General features: G+C 37.2%; 1 long non-coding RNA gene and 1 pseudogene across 1 annotated transcript; one reads left to right on the forward strand and one right to left on the reverse strand.

Moving 5' to 3' along the window:
- Positions 1 to 12,581: 12,581 nt before the first annotated feature.
- LOC121260412 lies at positions 12,582 to 13,357 on the forward strand. Its single transcript, XR_005939714.1, has 3 exons — positions 12,582 to 12,675; positions 12,779 to 12,851; positions 13,252 to 13,357. It is a non-coding gene; the product is annotated as an uncharacterized LOC121260412 (long non-coding RNA).
- Positions 13,358 to 14,616: 1,259 nt separating this feature from the next.
- LOC121260222 lies at positions 14,617 to 19,745 on the reverse strand (annotated as a pseudogene).
- Positions 19,746 to 20,205: the final 460 nt, after the last annotated feature.

The following is a 20,205-nucleotide window of genomic DNA, read 5'->3' on the forward strand; positions in this document are numbered from 1 at the left end:
ATCTGTGTCTCTGGGGTCCTACGAATGGCCGGGTCCAACAAACATATATATATATATATATAAAATTAATGTGTATGTATATGTTGGTGAGTATATATTTATGTATGTATTGCGGTCAGAGCTGGTCTAACTCGAATTTACAAGAGTGTAAAAAAAAAAAAAAAAAAAAAAAAAAAAAAAAAAAAAAAAAAAAAGAAAAAAAAGTCGCTAGCCGACGCATGCCCGAAAATTACGGACCCAATGAGAAACGGGTGGAAAATCGAAAAAATTCCGATCACACGTTGAAAGTTATTAGGCCAATCTGACGACTTTCTATCCAAATCACCCGAAATATGGGTTAAGTAAATGTGCTAAATTTTGATTAAAATAAAAATAAATATAAAAAATAAAAAATTGGGATCGAATCTTGTAAAAAATGTCAAATTTTTCCAAACAAGATTAGGGTTGGAAATTTGATTTGCCTAATTTAGTTAGACAAACTAAATAATCTATCACATCTCATCTCATTTAATTTTTATAATTTTTTTAAATTTTCATATAAAATATAACAAATAATTTAATAATTTTAAATTTTTAAATAAAAATAATATTTTATTTAATTTTAAATTTTTATTTAATTTTATTTTATCTATATAATCAAACGAAACAACCTTTTCAAATTGAAAATATTTCAATCGATGCGGGTTGAATGAACAGTCGTACGAATTCATGATGCAATTGCATGGGATAGTTTTTCAAAGCAAATGATTTTATTATAATAATTTAAAGTACAATAGGTGGTGGGGTTGGGACCTCCTATAATCGCGCCAAACAGAGCCCGATTTCCACTATAACTGTGAGATGATGTAGTCGATGAGGTTGTCTCAGTTCGGTAGAAATTGTTACAGTTGTAGATGGTTTTCGTCTCTTATTCAACAGACATGGACATGACAGTACGTTGATTTTGGATTTTGGAAAAGTAGTAAGATGGGAAAATTGAGGGTTGACCTGATCATAGCGTTGAGGTGCACACAAATTTATACCAGTGTGTGGAGCCCATGGGCCAGTTATGGAGTGGTGTGACTGGTTAGGTCTTAAAAATCTTGAGGCTTAAGAATATGTGAGAGGCGCATGTGGCTTTGGAGATTTGGTTGTGGGAGGTGCGTGAGGTACAGTCGTACACCGTTTTGCAACGCCGCTTCTTGATCCTTATAAATTGGTGACTTGAGAAGTTGGCAGTTTGGTGAACTCAAGTAGAGTTGGAAGGTGAGAGATCACTATTTTTTATTTTTTGTCCGAGCTGTGTTACAAATCAGTAACTGTTCACGATTGATCCGTAGAACACATGACGTGTCTATTACTTCTTTTTTTTCTTCTTTTTTTTTTCTTCAAAAAAACCAAATCTCGTTTCCCCCTTCCCAGCCCAATTCCCTCTCTCGATTCCCTCTCTTAGCTCACTACCTCACCCAGCCCCAACGTGCGACACCAGCAATGCCACTGCCCACCACCATCGGCTCCCTCTCACGTCGACAATCTCCAGCCACCTTCAAACCTCCACGGGAGCCCCCACGCATAGCACCCTCTCTCAACCCGAAATGGGTTCTCCTACACGAGTTGCCGCTGCTACCGCCGTCATCGTCAGCCTCCAGCCCCACCATTGAGCACCACTGAGCCCCTTGACCTCCCCTAGTCATTGTCGAGCTTCCATAGCCACGACAGTCCTCTCCCTCTCTTTCCCGAAATGGGTTTCGCCCATACGGGTTCTTCCCCTTATTGAGACGTATGCTGCCACCCACGGCTCCAACCGCCACCTCAAGCCTCCCTTAGCCACTAGCAGCTCCACCGCACCTCCTTCAACCTCCATGCTCAGCCATGGCTCTCATTTGGCCTAGAGGGGCGACGGGGGTAAGGATGGGGAAGAGGATGGCGATGCGGGTGGGGGAGAGGATGGCGATGCCAGGTGGGGGAAAGCATACCGACGCTGGGTGGGGGAGAGGATGTTGACTCGGGTGGTGGGGGTGGGGGGAGAGGATGGGCGAGGGGCGAGGCTAGGGGGCTTGGGTGACAAGGGGTAGAGAGAAGAAGAAAAATAAAATGTGTGAAAGGAGAAGGAAATGAGTTTTGTTGTGGGAGTGTTTTTAGTCATTTTACTATAGTGTGTTTTGGATGATCCCAAATAGTAGCTGATGCCAATACTTTTTCTTTTCGTCGAGGAAAAAAAAAAAAAAGACAAAAGCTTAAGCCTTGAAAGGAAAAATGGAAGGAGAAAGGGAATAAGTACCCGAGCTAGCGCCGACTCAAAGGCAAGGCCACTTAGGCCATTGCCTAAGACCCCCCTTATATGGAAGGCCCCTTAAATAAAACTGAACTTTATTTCTATTGCGTTTTTAAGGAAAATATATATATATATATATATATATATAAAAGTCATTAAATTCAACTAAATTTTAAATAAAGAACCATTCTCAATATTTCTACTGTGTTCAAGGCCCAGAAACAAAATTTTATATCTAAATCAATGAATATTTATACTTTTATATAATTTTCCTAAATTGAAACTTAAGAGAAAAAATAAGATGAGGCCTAATTTAAATTATCATATCAAATATAAAATTTTAAGTAAACCCTTATTCTATTTAAAAATCTAAATAATATTTAAATAGTTATTTAAAAGTCACATTTTAAACTTTGCCTTAGGCTCTAATTTGTACCCCCAAAAAAAAAAAAAAACTCAAATCAACTTTATTTTATTGAATGAGGATTGGTGGGTAAGAGAAAGAGGGTGATCTCTTGCTGCGTTTTATTGTTAAATCACTCGTAATGGAGTTAATGATGAACGATTATAGACATTAGATGGAGTCTTCATCAATCCTCAAGTGGAGCGCTTCTTGTGCCACACACGTAAAATTATTGTAGTGATTCTGTACAAATTGCACATATTTCTAATTAGCTAACTTGGAACAATTAAAATTCTTGAAATTGCATCTCCTTAATTAGAAAGTGGGAAGTTTACCCATCATGTTAACGGTTGGGAAAACAACTTTATATATATATATATATATATATATGGGGGAATTCGGTTCTTAGTTCTCTTGGTGGGGAACAAAAGAATAACAATGTGCAGTGGAAAAGTAAGGAGAAGATGAGGAAATAGAAAGGGAAAGGAGGCTCGTGTTCTAGGGGTGATACCAAGCCCCTACGGGGCGGGGCCACCCCTCCCCCGTATGCAGGGGTGGGGAATTTTTCCCCGTACCCCGTCCCGCTGCCGGGGTGCGGGGGTGGACCTTCATCCGTCTGCACCCCCACATCCCCTTTATGGGCCTTCGGCCCAATACAATTTTCTGGACTCTAAATGGCCCAGAATCAGTTTTGGGCCACTTTGAGCCCATAATTTAACTTAAAAAATATATAGATTTAAAAATTGAAAAAAATAATAATAATATATATATATATATAGAATCATAGATTGAACTATTAAGTAGATATTAAGTTTCAACTATTAACTAATTAAATAATAATCATCACTAAGGTACTAAGCTGAAATTAGTAGTTTACAATTATACAAATTAAGAGAACTAATAAACTATTATACTATTACAAACTTTTCTAAAAAAATAAATATTACAAATTGTACAATTAACTATTGTGACAACATTACAATTAATTGTAAATTAACAAAATCATATTTTTTCAATTTGATCAATTTGATTTTGGGGTGGAGTTGTAGCGTTGAGTTCACTGAATGGTGAGTTGTGTCGATTGCTGTGAGACTGAAAATCAAGATCATAAAAGTTAATAAGTTATAAAACCTGAAATATTAATAAGTTAAAAATAAAATAAATTAGAATTAAAAAGTTATAAAGATGAAACAAAATTTTAAATGCAAAAAACAATTAAGGGAGAAATTGTGCAAACCATGGCAATGGTGGGTCCAATACAAAGTCATACTGCATCGGAGGTAGCCGTAAACGCCGTCTCATTTATCACTATAAGTATTAAATTTGAAATCAAATTAATGAATACCAATTAAATGAAAATAAATAAATTAAAATAAGAAATTAGAAAATAAAATTAAAATAAATACCAGATCCAGGCTGATCATCACCCTCCTCCTCGTTGTCGGCCTCCTCATACTCAAGAAAATCCAGAACATGAATTGGAGTTCCTTTGATCTAATTCTGCGTGCAAATCAAAGCCTCCATAGTAGCAGGAGCTAATGAACTCCGAAATGAATCTAATACACGCCCTTCGGTGTTAAAGGCAGATTCTGAGGCTAAGGTGCTAACAAGGATGGCCAAAAGTGTGCGGGCTATCTCTCCAAGGATGAGATACTTCACAATATTCACCTTCCACCAACTTAATATATCGAAACCTCGTGAAAATGGTAGAATCTCTGCTGCTAAGTATCTGTCTATCTCTGACTGAGCCTCTACAGAACTCCGGAGAAAGGGGGTCTGCTCATACCTCTCACTCCACTCTAATCTACGTCTTTTTTTAACCTCGACTTCAGGAGACTGTGAGCCTGAGGCTGAGGAGGTAGGTGTAGGTGCCGTAATATTACCACCCCACAGGGTAGAAAACTCATCAAATAATCTATTAAGGGTTTCCCGAACCCTTACTGCAATAAGCTCAGCCCATACTTGCCCGTACGCAAGGCCCAATCCAAATATCATGCCATCCAACTTATACCTCGAGTCAAAGACGACAGCTACATATAACAAAATATTAGCCCTAGTTAAATCTCCCAAATACTTGTCGTACTTTGTCCTCATAATCAATGACATCTCCCGCAGCCTAATGTGACCACCCTCGACCATATCATCTAATTCTTCTTTTACCCTACATATTTGCTGACATACAACATTAGATGTAGGGTACAAAGTTTCAAATAGCCTCGTGGTGACATCATAAAAAAGCCTTAAAAACTCTAAAAAAATAGCTACAATTTCTCAATCATCGTCTACGGGTTTCCCCAATCCCCTGTGATCATTAAAATATTTAACATAATTGATGTCCCCAATAATGCAAATGCTAGCTTATATTCTTGTGCCACCTCCAACATCAGAAATGTTGAGTTCCATCGTGTAGGCATATCAGTACAAAGACCATTCTTAGATGTTTGGCCCGCAGATCTCGCAGCAACTTTGAATTTCTCCAACCTCGAAGGAGAAGATCTCACCTATCTCACAGCAGTCCTAACTTGAGCAATCGAGTCATGAAGATCCCTCAAACCATCAGTGACAATCAGATTCAGAATATGTGCTGCACATCTCACATGCAGACACTCACCACCCATCCGTGTCTTATTTGCCTCTTTAAGATAGGTCTTTAGATGTCCCAATGTGACATCGTTAGACGAGGCATTATCGACTGTGACTGTAACAACTCGAGTCAACCCCCACTCCTTTATTGCGGCCTCCAAGGCCTTCCCAATTGTCTCACCCTTATGATCGGTGATTTTATAAAATTTTATAATTTTTTTTGCAATGTCCAATGACAATCAATAAAATGCACAATCAAAGACATATAATTAAAATTTTGGATCGATGTCCAAGTGTCAGTGGTGAGACAAACAAATTGATCCGCCAATTGACCCCTCAACTTCTCCTTTTCAATGTAAAAATATTTTTTTACATCTTTTGCCACCGTGTGGCGAGAAGGAATATTAAACATTAGTTCCAAGTAGCGAGAACCCTTTCCCATCAACAAGTTGAAAATGTAGCTCGTCCATGATGACCATACGAGCTAGGTGTCTTCTACACTCATCAGGATCATACTTAGTATACCCCCTCAAAGTTGCACCCCCACTAGTCCCATCTGCCATTTTTTGAAGTCCAATTTCTAGCCTAGATTGGCTTTTCTCTTGTAATGATCTTAATATTGGACTTTTTTTGTATTGCTCTTCTAAGTGTACCTTTAATTGTGAGGTGCCATGTTTCCTATAGTGACATCCATAAATTTTCCCATAATGGTTACACTTGGCTTGGGGGTTACTTGGGTCACCACCTTCTAATTTGGTGAAATGACTCCAAACTATTGAAGCAGGTTTCTGGCTAGGCTTGGGGGTGGGGTAAGGTGCCGTTGGGCTAGAGGTAGGGGTAGGTGTAGGTGTAGGGGTGGGGGTGCCCTTGGCTTGGAAAAGAGAGCTGGCACTAGAATCTGCTGGCATATCCATGAGCTCAAGCAAACAAGAAATTTGAAATTATAGAAAATTTAGCAACATGCCAACTATATATTAACAATATAGATTATAGTTTCTTAGACTTGAAAGACTATAAGCATAGCAACTATATAATGAACATAAAAAAAAGTAGAATAAAAAAAAAGTATCATTCACATTCACATATATATATATATATATATATATATATATATGAATGTGAACTCTTATATAATCACATTATAGGACACATTGTAATAAATTTAGAATATAATTTGTATACAGTCCAAGACTATATGACCATATAATAACCATTCATATCACATATTCAAAGCCAAAACAATATTTGGTCAGCCCGGACTAACATAGTATGCCTTTTTTATCTCTTTTTTTCTTTTGTTGCCATTTTTAAGTAAAGCATTATGTTACATATATGCATGTTGACAAGGTAAATACTAAAATAAAGCTCGAGAATAAAAATAGAAAGAGTAAGAATGATTAAAAAAAATTGATCCATGTCTTACCTAACATCTTTATGTCAATATTAATTGGCATCCCTACTGTACATGGCCAATGCCTTATAAAGTTTGTTGAAGTATACACTTACCAACTAAAGTCTAAGATGGTCTACCCCTTTCAAGTTTAAGACTTTAAGTTGTTTGTAAATTTACGGTCTTTCTTGTTAGGATCATAACCTCACGGTTATGATCTTTCTTATTAGTATCATAGAAGTTTTATTTTTTTAAAGAATAATGTTATTATTTTAATCTTTATTATTTTCAGCATACATTTAAAGTATATGTCATTAAAATTGTTGATATAAAACTCTGTTTAAAATGTGATAAAATTGGGGATTTCGAAACTCTAAATTAATTTAGGGGTTTCAATCTTGAAACCCCTAAAGTAATTTAGGGTTTCGGATTGGAGTCCGAAATTAATTTAGGGATCCAATCCCAATTAATTAGACACAAATAATATGGCACTCTTAAGTATAAATCAAACAAAAAAAAAATCACATGCACGGGACTCAATCAAAGTTCAAACCACAAGCACAATCTAAGCTCCACAACACACAATTCACAAAATCTCATCCTCCATCTCCGATAAACCTCATCCTTCCTCCAATCTCCATTAAAAATATAAATCACAAAAAAAATAAAATTTTGAATTTAGGGTTTCTTAACTTCGGATCTTTGGTGACGAAGATGAAGAGAGAGCGACCGGGTGCGAGTCGTGCGACGGCGACGGTGATGGGGACGGCGATGCAGATAGAGGGAGTGGGTGCAGCGCCGGGAACTCAGAGAGAGGGAGAGACTGAGAGCGATTGAGAGTCTGAGCGAATGAGAAGTGAGCGAGGCTGCGAGGGAGGGAATCGGCATGGGGCCTGGGTGGGTTTTGATATAAACTCAGCCTAGGTTTTAAAAAAAAAAAAACCCTAGGCATGAAACGACGTCGTTTCATGCCTTGCTTTTTATTTATTTATTTATTTTTTATTTTTTTTATATAAATATATAAATTAATAAATATAATATATATATATATATCCGGAGTGGGGCGGGGGTCACCCCCATCCCGCCCCAGCCCCCAGAGGGAGGCCCAGATGTGGGCGGGTGGCCTCGCCCCCCACATCGGCCGGACGGGGTGATCCACCCTGCCGCACTGGGGCGGGGCGGGGCCCCGCTGCCCACCCGTATCGTGTTCTAGGGACTTAGAGAGTTTCAATTTAGTTTTGCTATCCAAGCAAGGTTGGAGATTTATCAAGAATCCCAATAGTTTGGTGGCGTGATCTTCAAAGAGAAGTGTTTCATAAAGACATCATTGCTAGAAGCAAAATTGGGTAACAAACCATTTCTGATTTGGCGAAGTGTGTGGAAGTGCCATGGGGTTGTTAAATGGGAGTTTGAGATGGAGGGTTGGAAATGGCAACAACATCAAGATTTGGGGTCATAAATGGTTATCCTCTCCAGCCTCCTTTAGGTTGCAATCTCCTATATCAATCTTGAATGAAGATGCAAGAGTAAAAGAGTTTATTATTCAACAAAAGGTTGAATGGAATGAAGAACTGATAAGGAGTATCTTTACGAAGGAGGAGGTAGATCAAATCTGTAGTATTCCACAAACTGATCTTGAGTCCCTCATATAAAGGTTGATTCTCAGTTAAAAGTGTATACTATGTGGAGATTGAAAGGAAAAAAACCATACAAGGTGAATCCTTAGGGGAGTGTGAGATGGACTGTAGATGTGAGGACCTTTGGGGCCTGAATGTTTCTAAGAAAGTGAAGATTTTCTTATGGAAAGCAGGGAATGACCTGCTTGCTACAAGAAAGAATTTGTTCAACAATTTTTTTTTTTAAATACTCACTGCCCTACCTGCCTCCAAAAAGATGAGTCTGTGATGCATGTCTTATGGCAATGTCCTGCAGTTAATGATGTATGGGCAGTGGCCATGAATCCAGTTTAGAAAGGGAAAATTGCAGAAGAAGACTTGCTTAATCTATGGGAGAAGCTAAGGGTGAAGCTAAATAATTGAGAAGGGGAAGAAACAACTACAATAATGAGGGGTTTGTGGATTGGAAGGAATGAGTTTATTTTTTATAAAAAAACTCCAGAGTCCCTGTAGAGTGATTAGATCAACAAAGGAAGGATGCAAGAATTTTAGTTAGCCCAATAGTCCTTGAAGAGCCCCAAAAGATTAGCAAATACAAAGAGTAATGGTCAGCGATGGAGAAAGCCAATAGAGAATTTCGTGAAGGCCAATTGGGACGCAGCTTTGGATCAAAGAACCAGAAGATGAGAACATGAATCATCGTTGGAGATGAGAAATGGGAAGTGATGGTTGTAATGTGTGACCGAAGAAGAAATGTTCATCAACCAACCATAGCATATAGCTATGCTTTATGGAGAACAACGAAATTATGCAGAGATTTGAACTTTACCAATGTGATCTTAGAAGGGACACACATGTTATTATCAATGCAGTTAATAACGATAATGAAGACCTTTCATACTATGGGAACATTATACAAGAAATAAAGAATTTCCTTTATGATAAAACTGATTGGCATGTGAGGTTTGTAATAGAGAGAAAAATATAGTACCACATACTTGGCAAAAGCAGCTCTATACTTAGACTCTAAGAAAGTGTGGATAGAAGAGAGTCCAGATTTTATGACTAGTTGCTTAGAGAAAGACAAGCATTGTAATGAATATTTTATAGTATGAATACAAGTGGTTCCTTAATTAAAAAAAAAAAAAAAAGGTGATGTCAATTGATCCAAAGGACCTTGGTGGTTGGGAAAACAACTTAGAACACCTTTTATGGTTGTTTTTTCTCTTTTTGGTAAAACTTCCTTAAGAAATCCATGAGCAAATTACAAAGTAGGGGTGTGCAAAATTTCAAAAATTCTGACTCCGTCCAACTTTTGCTCCGACTCTGACTCCGACTTCGTCGGAGTCATCGAAATTCGGAGTCGGAATTCAGAGTAGCTCCGAATATCTATTCGGAGTTGGAGTCAGAGTCGGAGCTCCAAGAAGCTCTGATTCCGACTCCAAAATTTTTTTTACTGTACACTTGCGCTTGAGCGAGGTATCGAGCGCAAGTCGAGCACACGTTATATTGAACATTGACTCAAGCGACATGTCGAGCGGAAGTCGAGCGAACCTCTCTGGAAGAGTTCTGCTCGAGCGACATGTCGAGCGAAAGTCGAGCAAACCTCACTGGAAGAGTTCTGCTCGAGCGACATGTCGAGCGGAAGTCGAGCAAACCTCTTCCAGAGAGGTTCGCTCGAGTGACATGTCGAGTGAAAGTCGAGCGAACCTCTCTGAAAGAGTTCCGCTCAAGCGCCACGTCGAGCGCACGTCGAGCTCCGACCTCCGATAGGAGTCGGACTCCGACTCTTGTCGGAGTCGAAGGTAAAAAACGAGCACTCCGACTCCGTCGGAGTCGGAGCCCAGCCCTATTACAAAGTATAATGGGGAAAATATATTATATATTTCCATGCGTACGTCACTACAAAAAATCAGGTCTTTTCTAGCAATTTTAAGATTGTCGCAAAAAAAACTACTGCAAATAGTCATTATTTACCGCGATTTTTGGGTCGCCGCTAAAATCCCTAGCAATGAAATGGAAATGTTGTTGGTGAGTTTACTGTTCACTTATTCGCGACGACTTTTGAACTTTTTGCGGCAATTTTTTTGTTGTCACAAATGAAATTTTTGACTGTGGCAAATTTTCTTTGTGACGAATATGAAAATTGCCACAATAGAATATTTTTCGGCGAATTAAATGTTATTTTTGTCGAATAAAAGCGCCCAAAATATCTTTTAATCGCCGGAAATGAGTAGCTCCAACAATTGTTATATCGTCGTGAATGATCCGTTTGTCTTTTGCTGCAAAGAATGTAGCTTTTACGGCGAGTTAATATCGCCGTAAACGATACTAAAATTAAAATGCCCGCATTCCCCCTCTTCTTTTACCTCCACTCCCCTCCCCCCTCTGTCTCCCCAATCCCTTTTCTCCCTCAACCCACGCCGCCACACATAGCCCGTCGCTAACGACCCTACCACGCCACAGCCACCTCACCTCAACGTCCACCCCCTCCTTCCCCACCAACCCCCACGCCAAAAATTTTCATTTCCCTGAATCTAGAATCGCCTCTCTCTCTCTCTCTCTCTCTCTCTCTCTCTCATATTTCTCTGGAAATCGTCGCCACTAGGGGCGCCATTCTCCACCACTCACACCTCAAAGCTATCGCTAGTCCTCTGTCGGAGTCCACTTTTCCTCCACGCCTAGCCTAGCAGCTCGAGGGCAAAAGTCTTTCTATTTCTCTCTCGGCTACATCTCTCAAGAAGCACTCCATGGCGCCGAGCACCGCCTGGTCTCTCTCTCATCTCTACGACTCCTCGGTCCTGCTCTGCCACCATAACTACCATGTTCTTCGTCCTCGTCGCTAGGTCATGTCTCCTCCACCGCCTCTCTCTCTCTCATCTCTCTATTTTGTGCTACAAAAGTGTGTAATAAAGAATATTATTTTGTGTCTTTGTTGTCTGTGTTGGTGGCTTAGAGTTGTGAGGTGCTTTGTGATGGAGGTAATTAGAATTGGATTGCTACTTTAATGGATTTGGGTTATGAACATGAAGTTAGGATTTTGTTTCAATTTGTATATTGACTAACTTGTAGTCTCTCCAAGCATTCTTGGTGGGTGCTATTGATAGTGTTTGTTTGCCTGGAAAACAGTATTTCCATCAACAACTTTGAGATATAAACTATCATGACCTAGATCATTCTTTTCATTAAGTATATTGTTATAACAACAGAGGAGCTTTGCTATCTACAGTTAGTACAAATGGCATCATATGAAAACATTTAAAATAACCAGTGAGGATCGGCTAGAAAATAAATGAGAGCAAGCACGAAGGCAATGCACTGGCTTAAGGACTTCAAAGGGGAAAAACAAGTAGAGAGCAAGCATGATTTGGAATTAATTCCGAAAAATCTCATGATATAATTTCATTCTTTGAGTTAAATTATACTTATCTAAAAAATTTAAACTCCAAAAAATCTAAACTCTTAGGAGATGATAAATTCATCGTTGGTATGTGGGGTCAAATATATGGCATCCAAAGCCTTGTATTAGCTAGAAAATGAATTTGATATTTTCAATGGGAGGTAAATGAGTTTTAGGCCCCGTTTCACAATTTCTTTTGCATATCCATTATGCTATGATAATTTGGATTTTCTGCTGCTTCTTGAATATCATATCCAATATTAGTAGTAACAATTGTTGTTGTTACTATGGGGAAAGGTTAGTGTTGGTGTTCTCATTGTGTGGTTGAGCTTAAAAATTATACCGACGATTCTGGAGCTTCATTGCATTCTTTTGCAATAAAAAGATCAGTTGTAATGTTTGCATGAATATTATTCCTTGTGATCATGAAAAAGATCAGCTGTATATCATCATGTCCAAGCAAAAAGCTACAATGAAGCCACTTTATTTTGTCCCAAAATCAGATTCTTATTTATTTTTATTTCACCCAATGATCTTTGTCTTTTAGCTACATTTGGTTGGTGATAAAAACAAAAAAAAAAAGCTAGAATGTTTCTCACATTCTTGTACCTGGTTGAGTGTCTTGTGCCTCAAACTGTTTTGACAAGCCAACTTCCACCATTTTAACTAGGCAACAGATTATTCAAATAGTCCATTTATGAATGCCTGACAAATCAAGTGTCACCAAATTATGCCTATAAAACAAAAACGCCAACAACTACCTCTTTTTTTTTTTTTATATATTTTTTTATGATGAGGACCCTAGCTTATGTCATTGTGTGAGTGTGTGTATACACATTTGAAGACATGCAGTCTTCTTGCAAAGTTGGGTTTCTTTTGTTGAAACCAAGTTTAGTTGATGATGATTATCGATTTCTGGTCTACACAAGCTGTTGAAGTACCACAGTTGAAATTGGATGCATTCGGTAAATACACTTGGTAGTCTCCCTTGTAGAGATATGCAGAGGCGCTCAAGTGGTTGCGGGATCAGTAGGATATAAGAATTTATCTTTCAAACTTATTCAATTTTATTGTGAGAGTAGATTATTTTTTGGTAGTCTCCCTTGTGAAATGCTTTTGTCCTGCATTGCAGTCTTAAGCATGGTGGCATTGTATTGGAACCTTAACCTTGGAAGTCGTATGTAAGCAACTGTCAAGTTTCTGAGGTAACATGTATTTTGCACTAATGTTAATTGTTGATAGCTTATTGTACAGTCTTCCACAATATACATGACAACTAAGTAGCTATCATTTTTTGAGTAGTTTAATCAGGAAAGGATGATGCAAACCCTTCTTTTGCATAAGTCCTATGCAATATTTATGACGAGGAAGTGTGGTAGGAGGTTGTATATCACAGGATCCTTGCACCTCTCATGAAGTGTTAGGTCTCTTTAGGATCCTTGCACTTCTGCCTGTACCTTGGTTCTACTGTAATCTAAAATGAAAACCTTTAAAATTGGTGTATAACCATAACTATTTCAGTTTCTCATTAAATCTTATGCCTTAAATTGTTGCTCAATTAAATTAGTTGACAGTCTAAGACATTGTTTTCTTCTCATTTTGCAGAGAACGACAATCAATTTTAAGAATATTATTTTACGTCCTGAACATTTTCTGGAAATACTTCTGGATAAGGTATGTTAGTTGATCTAATCTAGCATTGGTACAGAAGACTATAATCAAGCCCATGAGCTTCATTCTCTTTGGAATCACACTATATATAGTGATTACTTGAGGAAAAAAATTGCTTTGAAAATTGGTTATGAGGACTTTTTGTTTCAACTTTAATAATTCATACCTTAAAACTTGGCTTTTGCTTATAAATAATAAATAGGTAGCTTATATAATTTTCCAGCAAAATCTCTCATTTCATTGATATGCATATATATGTGTGTGTGTGTGTGTGTGTGTGTGTGTGTGTAGTATTAAAACAACAATCACTGTGAGGGGTTGCCGCACTATTTAGGTGAATTAATTATATCTTACAGTTATGTATACATATATTAAATATAAGGGTCTCTAATATTACAGTTCATCTATATTTTTGTGCAATTTGTTTTTTTTTTTTTTTTGTGAAACTATTCAAGTTATTTGCGGCGCTCACATATCACCGCAAATACTCTTTTGCGGCGAAAATAACCCGCTTGGAATATATAATAGTGATGATAATTTATAATCGTTGGAAAAAGATATAGTTATTTGCAGCGATTTATTAAGTTTTTGCAACGATAAATATTACCACAATTGACTTTTCTCAACAATTTAAATATAAATTGAAAACGGTATTTCCAGCGATTTTTGATGCATTTGTGACAAACTAAAATCGCTGGAAATAGGTACTTTTTGTGACGATTTTTGCATATCACTGAAGTTGGTCAGAAATAGCACTTTAATTTCGTTGAAAATGTAATGAATTAAAAATCGCAAAAATTGATCAAATGCAGCGATTATTGTGAATATTTGCGACAATTTTGAATACTGAAAAATGCCTGATTTCTTGTAGTGCGTATACAACCATTAGAGATTGTTATAGAAAATATCAGCAAAAGCTACACCAAATAACAGGCTAAGCAATAGCCATAGACCATTCAACTATCCAAACTCAACAAAGGAAGTTATCAAAAAGTCTCCAAATCTTGGCTCATGATTTGCGTAAGGAATGATTTACGCACGTTACACTGATTTTACAAAGTTTGTTTAATTAATTATCTCCCCACCACCCCCAAAATAAACATCACTTTCACTTCTCAATTTTATTTTATAAATTCTGACGTAGTTTGAATCCATATTACAACAATCTCAATCTCTAACTTGGCAAGCTTTTGACATCAAATCGTGATTACTTCTTTAGCCAAAAATAGTAACCGACAGTGAAATAGCAAACAACAATATCCAAGGAGTCACTCCAATTCTCAAAAAGATACAAGTTGTTCATATTAAGTCATCGGTGTAAGGCACTTCTGTTAGAGACAACCAATTATTCCCATACAACAAGGTAGACACCATGAAATTAGCAGCATGAATCTCATTAATCACATGGTAACTAAGCCATGTCACTCTATACACAGTGTTTGATCCGAGCCCCCTATTCCCATTCTTTGCATAATACAATGAGTTCAATGCAAAACTTCCACTCCATTCATGCCAACCAGCACGATCCATGGAACTGTCCATGAAAGATTAATTAATACACACAAATTGTTCTGGTGTATTCATTCCTTCCATGTCCTCTCTAGATATGTTTGGAGTTGAACCATTGATTGTAGCTGAATTATCGACCACTCTAATTGTAGAGTTATGAATTGAAGTACCCGTGTTTTGATTTGGATCTGTTCGACCTTGAGTAGTAATGTTATTGAATTGTCCAGTCATTGGACGGCAAGGATATATATATGTTGTAGTTTTGGAGAAAAACAAAAGCATTTCCATCTATGAAATCAATTGTTGAAGGGAGAAATTTATCTAAATTTTTCTTACTCTCTTAAAAAATAGATTACAATGCATCAACCTATATATAGGCACATAACTCATTGTATTTGATGACCATTAAGGTACTCTTGAAAAAGTAAATGGACACATTATCGGAAATACAAAGACAACTTTGGTAAATTAAAAGGCACTCTTGAAAAACCGAAAACTCTTTTTCGCAAAATGCACAAAAGTCTTCATACATTGGATTTTTTTTAAACTTCCAACATGCCTCCTCAAATCTAAATGTCATTATACCGAGCATGTCTCTTAGCCTCATGAAAGTTTTACCAGATAATGGCTAGGTAAAAAATATATGCTACTTGCTCAGTGGTGTGACAATATTGGAGCTCTATTGTCTTTTGCTTCACATGGTCTCTCTAAGAAAATGAAACCTCATATCAATGTGTTTGCTTCTCTCATGTTGCACTAGGTTCTTTGCTAACTTTATAGCTAATTTGTTATGCACATAAATTATTATTGGTTCTTCTTGTGGATACTCTAATTCCTTCAAGAGATTCCTTAGCCATATAGCTTCACAAATTGTAGAGGAAGCTGCCACATATTCTGCTTCACAGGTAAACAACGCTACAACTCATGTTGTTGAATTAAGATAGAACACATAACCAATAATACTTTTTCTCTCATCTTTATCACTTCCCCAATCACTATTTGAATACCGAACTATTTTTTTTTCTTCACCATAAGCATAAAATAAATCAAAATTTTTGGTTCCTTTGATGTATCTCAGTATTTTTTTTTTTGCATCTAAAGAATGAGTCTACATTGGTTTCTCTATATATCGACTCACGAGTCCAATTCCATAAACAATATCAGACCTTGTGATAGTCAAGTATCTCAAACTTCCACACTTCTATAAAGAGTCATTTCAATGACTTGTCCATCTCACTCTTTTGATAATTTTGTACCTGTTGCAACTGGAATATTTATAGGGTCACAACCATCCATTTTGAATTTTTCTAAAATGCCCTTGTGTACTTCTTTTGGCATATAAAAATTTCATCATGTTGCTACTTCACTTCAATACCAAGAAAGTAGGACATCAACCCATTGTCACTCATGTCGTACTCCTTAAACATTGATTGCTTGAATTTCTCAATCATCTTCTCACTATTTCTTGTGTATAAAAGAACATCAATATAAAGGCAAATGATTAGAAATTTACAACAATAATTCTTCTTCGTATACACTGCATGTTCATATGGACATTTGGTAAAGTCATTTTGATGAAGGTAACTATCATAACGCGCATTCTAGGTCCTTAGTGCTTGTTTTAAGCCAAACAATGCTTTCTTTAAGCGATATACCTTGTTTTCTTCTCAATTCTTTATGAAGCATTCTGGTTGTTGTATATACACTTCTTCTTCGAGGATGCCATTAAGGAAGGTAGATTTGACATCAAGTTAGTATATCTTCCATCTATGATGAGCAGCAAGTGAAATCAACAATCTCACTGTATCAAGTATTGCAACTGGCACAAAAACTTCTTCATAGTCAACGCCATACTTATGTTTGTAACCTTTAGCTATCAATCTCGCCTTGTACCATTCATCTTCACCTTATGCAATACGTTTGATCTTGTACACCCATTTGACACCAATAACCTTTTGGTTTGGTGGGAGTGTTGTCAACTCCCATTTTCTTTTGAAAGGCATGGATCTCTTCCGGCACCGCTAATTGCCAACAATCTTCTTATATAGCCTCTTGGAATGTGAGAGGCTCATGATCAATATATAGACATAAAAGATTTGTCTCTCAATCTTCTGTTTTCTCATAGATTTCCCTAAGACTTCTCATCTTGGCTCTACTTTGATTTGTGGAGGATCTATGACTACTATCTCCCATAGAAGGTGGAGAGGTCCAATGTGTTGCGGATGGTGTGGCGGGTTGAGAACATGGTACTTGGTGGAACTTTGGTTGAGATTTCTTCTAGCTCCTCCAACATGTACTTCTCTTTTGCAATCTCTTCATCATTTGGACTCCGTGCTCCTTCTTCATCGAAGATAATATCTCTACTAACTAGTACTTTTTTTGTTCATAGATTGTAGAGTTTATATGCTTTTGACTCTTCATTATGTTCTATATCCAATGAAGATACATTTCTCGCCATGATCATCAAACTTCTTTCTCTTGGCTTTGGAAACTTGGGAATAAGCAACGCACCCAAAAATTCTTAATTGTGCGACACTTGGTTTGTAACTACTCCACACCTCTTGAGGTGTCATATTCTTGACACTTTTGGTAAGACATCTATGGAGTAGATAAGCTAAGCACACCACAACCTCTGCCCAAAATCCTTTTGGCAGTCCTTTCTCTTTGAGCATAGTTCTAGTTATATTGAGGATAGTTCGATTCTTTCTTTCAGCAATTCCATTTTGCTGTGATGTGTAAGCAGTAATAAACTGATGCTTTATGCTATTTTCCCTACAATACTCATTAAATTCTTTTGAGGGGTACTCACCACCTCAATCAGAGCAAAGAGTTACAAGCTTGTGACTACTTTCATTATGAACAAGAGTCTTAAAATTCTTAAATACACAAAAAGTAGTGTACTTTTCTTTAAGAAAATAAATCCATATTTTTCTGTTGAAATCATCAATGAAAGTAATAAAATATTTATTACCTCCAAAAGATATGAATTATATTGGTCCCATCTGTCGGTGTGAACTAGTTGCAATGGCTCTGTTGCTCTCCAAGACTTTCCACTTGGAAAAGGTTGTCATGATTGCTTGCCAAGTATGCACCTTTCACAAACGTGGTGCCTCTATCATTGGTAATCCATGCACTATGCCTGATGAAGATAGTAGCTTATGGCCGTTGAAATATAGATGGCCAAAGCGAAGATGCCACTTCTATGGCTCACTTTCTTTGATTCCATAAAAGCAATTCTTGAACTTTTTTATAAGATGCAGCTAGAACATACGATTGTTGGTCATTGGAACACGAGTCATATTTCTTCAACGTCCATCTCTTAGAGTGAGAGAATTGTCCTCTATATGTATGATGTATCCCTTCTCGAGCAATTGTACAACGTTGAGAATATTACTTTTTTCATATTTGACACATAATAAACATTAGAGATGTATTCTTTTGATAAATTTGTATCTTCCCTTTGCCTTTAACTTGGAGTTTGGATGAATCTCTCAAGTTCACATTTCCATGAACTTGTTTGGTGAATTCTTCAAATAGCTCTTTCTTTCCACACAAGTGATTGCTTGCACCGAAATCAAGGTACCAAGTTTCACATTGTGAACTTAAATTATTATGAGAGAGAAATAAGGTGGTGTCACTACCAGCATCATTTGTTATTTCTATAACATTGGCCTGTTCATTGTCTTTGTGCCAACAATATGAGGCATAGTGTCCAAACTTATTGCAATTGTAGTATTGGATGTTCTTTCTTGGTGTTTCCACTTCCATGTGTGGATCTTCCTCTTCCTCGATTGCCTTTTCGTTCTCGATCTCGACCTCTTGAGCTTCTACTTTCCTGCTGACTTTGGTCTAGTCGTTGGCGACTTCCACGCCCCCTGCCTCTGCCACGACCTTGGTTGGGGCTAGATTTTTCTCAATCATTTAGAGTCCTTGTTTACTCTAGTGCTTGTTCTAGCTTGGTATAATCAACACTCTTTTGCATCCTTTGCTCATGTACTTGGAGAGAACCCATCAACTCCTCAAATTAGACTCTTCAATAGCTACAACTACATGTTCAAATTTAGGAGAAAGGGATCAAAGGACCTTTCGATGACTCGAATGTCATCAATTTACACATTATTTCTTTTAACACTATTCACAATCACCAACAATCGTGAGAAATAATAAGACACCATTTCACCTTCCTTCATGTATAGCATTGGCCTTGTAATGTTTGCTGGTGAACTCATCTCACCCGTTCATCTCCTTTGAAAATAGAAGCAAGAATCTCCCATGCTTGTTTACTTGTCGTTGCTTTGGCAACTTTTTCGAAGGTAGCATCATCAAACCCTTAGTAGAATATGAATAATGCATTTTTTATCCTTCATTCTTTGCTTTTTAAGAGTCCACTTCTCATTTACAGTGTATGCGACTTCTTGTGCCTCTGTGGACTCTGTAAATCCGTCGGCAACAATATCCAGCAGATCTTGAGACCCAAATAGGGCTCTCATTTGGATAGAACACATCCCATAATTATATTTCGAAAGTTTTGAAATTTGTTGTTGGACAAAGTTGGAGGCCATTTCTAGAAAATTCTAAATGTGTCGTGACCTGGCTCTATTACCAATTTGAAAGGAGAAATTTATCAAAACTTTTCTTACTCTCTTAAAAATATATTACAATGGATCAACCTATATATAGGCACATAAGACTCATCATACTTCATGACCATTGAAATAAAAAGATAATTTTGATAAAAAAAACTCTTGAAAAGTCGAAAAGTTTTCTTCGTAGAATGCACAAAAGTTTCATACATTGGATTTGTTTAAACTTCCAACAATTATCCCATACATGTCACATTCCCGGTAGAATTACGTAAAAGAATGTGTATACAAGGTTGCCTGGAACCCCTCAGGCTCAGAGTTGCAGCTTGCAACCATAAAATGTTGACATATATGCTAAGTTTGCTAACACCATGGAACTATTGTTGCATTCCATATTTCCATTTATGAATATTACATGAATACCAAATTCTTGAAGCCTTGAAAATAATGAAATTAAAAATATCAAATAGTCAAGCAGTGTACGAATAATGCTTTTTCATCCTTCATTTTTTGCTCTTTAAGACTCCGCTTCTCATTTACAGTGTATGCGGCTTCTTGTGCCTCTGTGGGCTTTATAAATCAGTCGGTAACAATATCCAGCGGAACTTGAGACCCAAGTAGGGCTCTAATTTGGATAGAACACATCCCATAATTATCTTTCGAAAGTTTAGAAATTTGTTGTTAGACAAAGTTGGAGGCCATTTCTAGAAAATTCTGAATGTGTCGTGACCTAGCTCTGATACCAATTTGAAGGAAAAAATTTATCAAAACTTTTCTTACTCTCTTAAAAAATAGA

The sequence above is a fragment of the Juglans microcarpa x Juglans regia genome, chromosome 4D (assembly GCF_004785595.1).
Source record: "Juglans microcarpa x Juglans regia isolate MS1-56 chromosome 4D, Jm3101_v1.0, whole genome shotgun sequence".
In the NCBI taxonomy this organism is placed as follows: domain Eukaryota; kingdom Viridiplantae; phylum Streptophyta; class Magnoliopsida; order Fagales; family Juglandaceae; genus Juglans; species Juglans microcarpa x Juglans regia.